The sequence below is a fragment of the Symphalangus syndactylus genome, chromosome 9 (genome assembly GCF_028878055.3).
Source record: "Symphalangus syndactylus isolate Jambi chromosome 9, NHGRI_mSymSyn1-v2.1_pri, whole genome shotgun sequence".
NCBI lineage: Eukaryota > Metazoa > Chordata > Mammalia > Primates > Hylobatidae > Symphalangus > Symphalangus syndactylus.
This window is the reverse complement of record NC_072431.2, coordinates 102957023-102964069: the sequence shown is the minus strand read 5'-3', so window position 1 is coordinate 102964069 and position 7047 is coordinate 102957023. Positions and strand designations below refer to the sequence as shown.

The 7047-nt window shown below is 46.7% G+C and overlaps 1 pseudogene; it reads right to left on the bottom strand.

Annotated features, from left to right (window-relative positions):
* Nucleotides 1-267: 267 nt before the first annotated feature.
* On the bottom strand, nucleotides 268-1462 carry LOC129490583 (coiled-coil domain-containing protein 86-like; annotated as a pseudogene).
* Nucleotides 1463-7047: the final 5585 nt, after the last annotated feature.

Here is a 7047-nt window from a genome sequence, read left to right as displayed (position 1 = left end):
GCCAGCCTCCAGGCCTGGGATGGACCTAGGACGCTGAGACAGGACATGCATCGCTAGAGGGGTCACCCACCAGTCACCAACTCACTGAGGAACCAGAATAATGTACTGTTCTTGGTTTGAAGGCACTTGGAGAAGGAGAGGAAGGAGGCATGGGGGCTGAATCTCTTCCCGCCCCATCTCTGCCAGGTCCCAGCCCCCCTTCTGGGCTTCTGTCCCACCGAGACCTGCCTGCAAGTCTTCAAAGGCCGAGGAACCCCAGTCGGGGGTCCCTGTTCTGGAGCCATGGGGTTGGAGTGCCGGCTCTAGCAGAGTTGTCTGAGCAGCGGCCTGAGGTGCTGGGTCTGACATGATTGTTGGCCGTGGAAGGCCTCGGGCCATTCTGAGCTCAGATCTTGGCTGCCGGCCGCTAGGGCGGCTGCTTCTGCAGCAGGGCCAGGGTGTCCCGCTTCTCAATGGAGCGCAGCTGCTGCTGCTTTGCCCGCTTGAGCTTGCCAGGGTTTCGGATCACTTGGACGATCTCCACCTTCCGCTCATTCTCCAGGCGGCATTTCAGGTTCTCGGCCCGACGCTGTTTCTTCTCCTGGCGGCACCTCTCCTACTCCTCCTCCAGGTGACGGGCAAAGTCCTTGGCCAGCTTCCTCTCCTGCTTCATCTTCCGCTGCCACGATGTACGCAGGGGCTTGTCCTGAAGCATCTGAGAGAATCTTTTCTTGGAGCTGTCCTTCCACACTTGCCCCGATTTGGGTTTCCCCTTCGGGATTACAGGAAGCTGCTCCTCCTTCAGCTTCTTGGACGCTGGGGCCTGGGATGAAGAACCCTTTGGCTTGTTTGCCCAGAAGCCGTCACCATCTCCCCAGCTGGAGGTAGTTTGCTCTGCTCGTGCTGACCCCGGGGGAAGCCAGGTGCCTCCAGTGCCGGCTGCAGTAGTGGCTGAGAGGGCTCCAGACCCGGAGCTTGCTGACTGGGGTTAAGGCTCTGGTGATCCTGGGCCCGGCAGTAGCTGATGCTGGGGGGCCCCCTGGGGTCAGCTCCTCCTTACTTTGGGCCAACTCCGAGGCCAGGTACTCCCTGGCCCTGAGAACACTTGGGTGCCTCCTCACTTGGCTTCGGCTGACATCGTGCGGATTCAGGACTGGACTCCAGTTGTCTTTGAGGCGACTCCAGGTGTAGGTCTTGCTGACGCTGGGGGGACCCTGGGCCTGATTCTGGCCGCCCTTGGGGGGACTCCAAGCCTGCACCCTGCTGCAAAGACTGGGTGATCCTGGGCTTCTCTCCAGTGTCCTTTTGGGGGCCCCAGGCCAGCTTATTGCACACTCGGAGGAGACCCGGGCTCCCTGGTTTCTTCTGGGTCCGACTCGAACTCCACAAGGGCCCGTCTCCCCTGCGAAACTGAGGTGCGGCTCTCGGGGGATTCAGGCCCTAGGCCTTCCAGCCGTCGTCTGCGCCTTGGCAGTGTATCCATGGTTCAATCGGTAAGTTTCCAAACCCCTACACACATCCACAATGTTATCTTTAAACATGTCAGGCATGGTTATTTTAAAGTCTATGTTAATACTTTTCTTGTCTGGATCCCCCGTGGACCTGTTCTTTCTCTTGATTTTCATTTGTACTTTTCTTTTTTCTCATGTGCCCGGTTATTTTTGTATAAATGCCTGAAATTGGTTATGAAAAATAGTAGAAAAAATTAAAAGTTAGAAGAATGTTACCATGTCTTCAGAAAGGATTTATCTGTGCATCTGGATGATAGCTGGGGCATTAGCAACCTGGGATCCCATTAATCCAAATTCAGTAATGAGAGGATTTGAAGCTGAGTTTCAGTCCCTTTGAAAGTTGGTTTACTTCTGGTTCATCTTTTCTTCCAGAGTATAGATAATTGTGAGTATCACCTCAAATTATAGAATCCAGTTTCTGTTCCCCTGTGTTCTGCAAAGCAATCAAAGCCCTGTTTATGTTTTTAACCTCTCAACCATCTCTTCTGGGATTGGCAGAGGTAGTCCTAAATGCCACTGGGTTTCCATTGCTCTGCATTTCTGCCTTCCCCCAAATCTTAACCTGGTAACTCTTTTCTGCCTTATTTGCTCTCTAATGACTTCAAGCAGATTTTTCCAAACTACTTTGTTCAGCTTTTCTAATGGTCTTCAACAGACAGGTAGGTTGATCCAGATATCCTATTCTGCCACTACTGAAAGCAGAAATCTGATCTCTATTATGGAATTCATTTTTAAAGGGCTTCTATAGCTATTTTTTAACCCTTATTACTGAATAATTTGCCACTTTCTGTTTCTTATTACTGTTGAATTGGTTGTCTTTTGTTCCTCTGAATCTCAAAAGAATTGCCAACCAAAACTGTAGAAAATTACTTCTGCCTGGGACTGTTCAAGGATTCTTTCTGCTGTGGTTCATCTACTTATATCCCACTTGACTGCTCAGAAACTCAACCATGATATTGCCTGGCCAATTGGGACCCAAGACAAGAGTGCTCTTGAAGTCTCCCTGAGTGCAGACTACCCTGCCTCTTCCTCCCTGGGGTCTAATTCTTGCCAATGGATGAAAGCCTGTCGTGGCCCAGATACCCTAATTCTAATGCTTTGGGGCTCTATAGAAGAAAAATGCAGTCTACAATTCCACACACCAAAAGTCTGGGAAGCAAAGCCAAAGCATCAACAAGATCATATTTTAATCTGCCTTTTGCCTGCCTCTCATTTGTATTGGTGAGAGCTACAGCTACTGGCCCCTTTTCTGTCAGTGATTCACACAATTTTGTTGCTAGTGCTGAATTTCCCAGCTACCAGAAAGAGGATCTAATGTTTCTTTTTCAAAGGTCAAGTCTATCACAGTTATTTTTTTGTTTGAGTTGATTTTAAGAACAGTCTTTGGAAGGATAGTGGGTAGTATGGCATTCTATAACACAGCTTCCCTGTCCAGGGCTCCTAATGAACAGAGGTGGGACCTGGGAAAAGGTCATTGCAGCAGTATCCAAGACTTCAGTGTTGGGTTCCTTTTGTAACTCATCCATCCACCCACTCACCCCCCACTCTTTGTCTTGGTTTTGGCTGCTATAACTAAGTGCCACAGACTGGGTGGCTTTGAAACAACAGGAATTTATTTCTCATGGTTCTGGAGACTGGAAGTCTGAGACAGAGTGGTAGGGTTCTGGTGAGGGCCTTCTTCTGGGTTGCAGATTGTCATCTTTTCATTGTATCTTCACATGGATAAAAGAGTGTGAGAGAGCTCTCTGGGGTCCCTTTTATAAGGACACCAATCCTATTCATGAGGCTTCCGCCTTCATGACCTAATTACCCTTCAAAGACCCCCACCTCCTAATACCATCACATTAGAAATTAGTTAACGTACGAATCTGAGAGGGACACAAACATTTAGTCCATAAAACTCATTCACCTCCTCATTGAATATATACTTATTAGACCTTAAAATGCAGGACCTTATGCTAAGTATAGTACTTCAGGGGATCAAAAAGGTTACAAAGGCAAGGCACATTGGCTTGTGCCTGTAATCCCAGCACTTTGAGAGGCTGAGGCAGATGGATCACTTCAGCCCAGGAGTTCGAGACCAGCCTGGCCAACATGGCAAAGCTCTGTCTCTAAAAAAAAAATTAGCTGGGTGTGGTGTTGCAGGCCTGTAGTCCCAGCTATATGTGCAGCTGAGGTGGGAGGATCACTTGAGCCCAGGAGACAGAGGTTGCAGTGAGCCGAGATTGTGCCACTGCACTCCAGCCTGGGCGACAGAGTGAGACCCTGTCTCAAAAAAAAAAAGAGAGATTAGAAAAATCATTATAGAAGGATGATGATCTCATAGAGGCCACTATCATGGCCCTAAAATGTTTGCACCATGTGATGAACACTGAGATGCTCCTCTGAGATTTTCCCTTCAATGAAAGACCAGTTGTCCCAGCTACTGGGAGGCGTGGGCAGACAGCTTTCAGTTGTCAGACCCTTTAGGGATTGCCTCAGCTCCCAAGAGCCACCTGGCCTGGTCTTCACAGGTGGCCTACATCCAGTGAGTGACTGGTGCATGAGTATAAAGGCCTGGGCATCTCAGCCCAACTTGGGAACAGTCTGAGAGGCTATTCCAGGTTCAGAGTTCCTTGTGTGACTGGCTGAGTCTGTTGCTGGGCCTGAATCACAGCCCAGCTTCTCTATCCAGTCCAACTTCCTTGCCTTATGTTACACAGGTGTCAATACCAAAGGTGCTCCTTAATAAATATCTGCACATTAAACTCCATTTCAGAGTCTGCCACCTAAGAAATTCAATCTGCTATAAACCTGTCCCAGAATATCTAATGGTTACAGAAACTGCTAGAATAAGTCAGGTTCATTTAGACTCTTGGCATAAGTCTAGCCAGGGCTACAGAAGCAGTACTGCATGGGGCAAGGGTTGGCAAATTTTTTTTTTCCTTAAAGGGCCAGTAGTAAATATTTTAGGCTTTGCAGGCCACGTAAGATTCTTGTTGTATATTCTCCGTGTGTGTGTGTGTGTGTGTGTGTGTGTGTGTGTGTGTGTGTGTGTGATAGTCCATTAATGTAAAAAACATTGTTAGCTCATTGGCTGTAGGAAAACAGGCTGCAGGCTGGTGGGCTGTAGTTACTAACTCCAGTGTAAGGTATTAAGAGCATAGACTTGTTGGGAGGCAATTATCCATGGGTCTTTCATGTTTCTACACATCTAGCAAAGCACAGATACCAAATAACATTGTTCTAAACTATCTTTTTGTGTTAGACCATTCTTTCACATTGCTATAAAGAAATATCTGAGGCTGGGTAATTTATAAAGAAAGGAAGTTTAAGTGGCTCAGGTTCTGCAGGCTATACAGAAAGCATGGGACCAGCATTTCTGGGGAGGCCTCAGGGAGCTTTTACTCATGGCAGAAGGCAAAACAAGAATAGGAGCATCACAAGGCCTACTCCCACTGTGGGAGCAAGAGAGAGAGTGGGGGAGAGATGCCACACACTTTTAAACAACCAGACATCACAAGAACTCAGTCACTACCTTGAGGACAGCACCAAGCCATGAGGGATCCATGACTCAAACACCTCCCACCAGGCCCCACCTCCAACACTGGGGACTACATCTCAACATGAGATTTGGAGGGGATATCCAAAGTATATCACTTTTGAAAAATTTTGTAGAGTGGTCAGCCTTCAAAGATACAGTGTCTCTTACCAGAGAAGAGATTAGGCATACTCTCTGTCCGTTATAAAAGACTCAGTTTCCCTCATCTTAGTGTTCCTCTCCTATAACTCAATCTACCACATGTAAAGGAATCAACTGGCCCTCTTTGTATTGCCCTGTGGCAATGAGGCTCATGAAACCAGCACAAGAAAATGCTGATATTCTACCTACTGCTATTGCTATGAGCAATAAATTGCTCTTTGTCTCTGATCCAGGAGTTTTGTGTCTATGGCCAATCCATGAAACTGTAGCGGGCTAATTTGTTAGATTACAAGTAGAGTAAAACCTCAGACCCTTCATAGTTCTTAATTTCCTAGGTTCAAATTCTGGCTCCTTCACCATTTATAGGTTGGTTAGATGGCCTAATGCCCAGGAAGGCCCAGAGACAGGGACAGGTAGGAACCATACCCAGGGACTGCCCACAGACCTCACCAGCTGACTGCATGTTGGGCTTGCCCCATCCCTGGAGTACAGAACTCTGCAACTGCTCCCAACTGAGCTTGCCCAGGCTCTGTATTTCCTTCCCTTTTCAGGTTAGAGCAGTGGTTCTCAACATGTGGCCACCAGGCCTGTAGTATGAGTGCCCCGTGAGAATTAGTTAGACATGTCCATTTTCAGACTCTCAACTCAGATGCACTGAATTGGAAATTCTAGGGGCAGAACCCAGCACTCTGTTTTACTAAGCCCTCCAGTGATTCCCATGAGTGTCTTGCTCTGGCTTTTCATCCCAAGAAGAAAAAAGCTCTGTTTCAAAGCCGGAACTCATTCTCACCTATCAGAACCCCAAAGGCACCAGGGTTTCCAGTGAGCAACTACACCTTTTAAGTAAATGAAATTCTTTCTATGAAACTTTGACCCCCATCCAAGGATGTGTTCTAAGCACAAAATTAAAGGATCAAGAAACATGCCTCAAAGTCAAGGGCTCCTGTGAGAAGACAACAAATTCAAGCTTGAGAGTTTTGCAGATCTCTCTAGGTACACATTTTTTCCCCACCTAAAAGCCACTGCAAAACTTTTCCTACTTGTTGTCATGAGAAATAGCCCATGCCCTTTTGGCAAATATTAAAATCTCAATATACTTCTTTAAACATTTGAATTATCAATATCCTGACTTAATAGTACTTTTACAAGAAAAATTATTTTGGTATTAAAAAACATTTTGGGCTGGGAGTGGTGGCTCACACCTGTAATCCTGTTATTTTGGGAGGCTGAGGTGGGCAGATCACTTGAGGTCAGGAGTTTGAGACCAGCCTGGCCAACATGGCAAAACCTACTAAAAATACAAAATTTACTAAAATACAAAAATTAGCCAGGCATGGTGGTGGGCACCTGTAATCCCAGCTACTCGGGAGACTGAGGCAGGAGAATCGCTTGAACCCAGGAGGCAGAGGTTGCAGTTAGCCAAGATCGTGCCATTGCACTCCAGCCTGGGTGACAGAGCGAGACTCCAGCTCAAAAAAACACACAAACAAAAAACGTTTTGATCATGGGCTATCAGTGTGAGTGTCACACACTTTCTATCTTAGGTAAAACATGGAGCCTGGATCCAATCTAAGTCTGTTAGCGTCAAGCCCAGTTCATGATGTGTGCAAAGTATACTGTGCCCGCTTCTTCTACTCCTTTTCTTTGTTCCTCCTTAAGGGAGCATGCTTCCTTTCCTCTCAACTGAGAATCTCTGATTTAATAACAGTAGAATCACAGCAGGGTGAAAAACTATAGACCAGCACCCTTGAGTGTCACCTCAAATTGTGTCTGGTTTTTATTAGACTATATTAATTTTATATACTGCTATTTGTAAGATATAGAGGCACAAATGCAGAAAAAAGGAATGAAGTAAGTCCTCATTTAACATTGCCA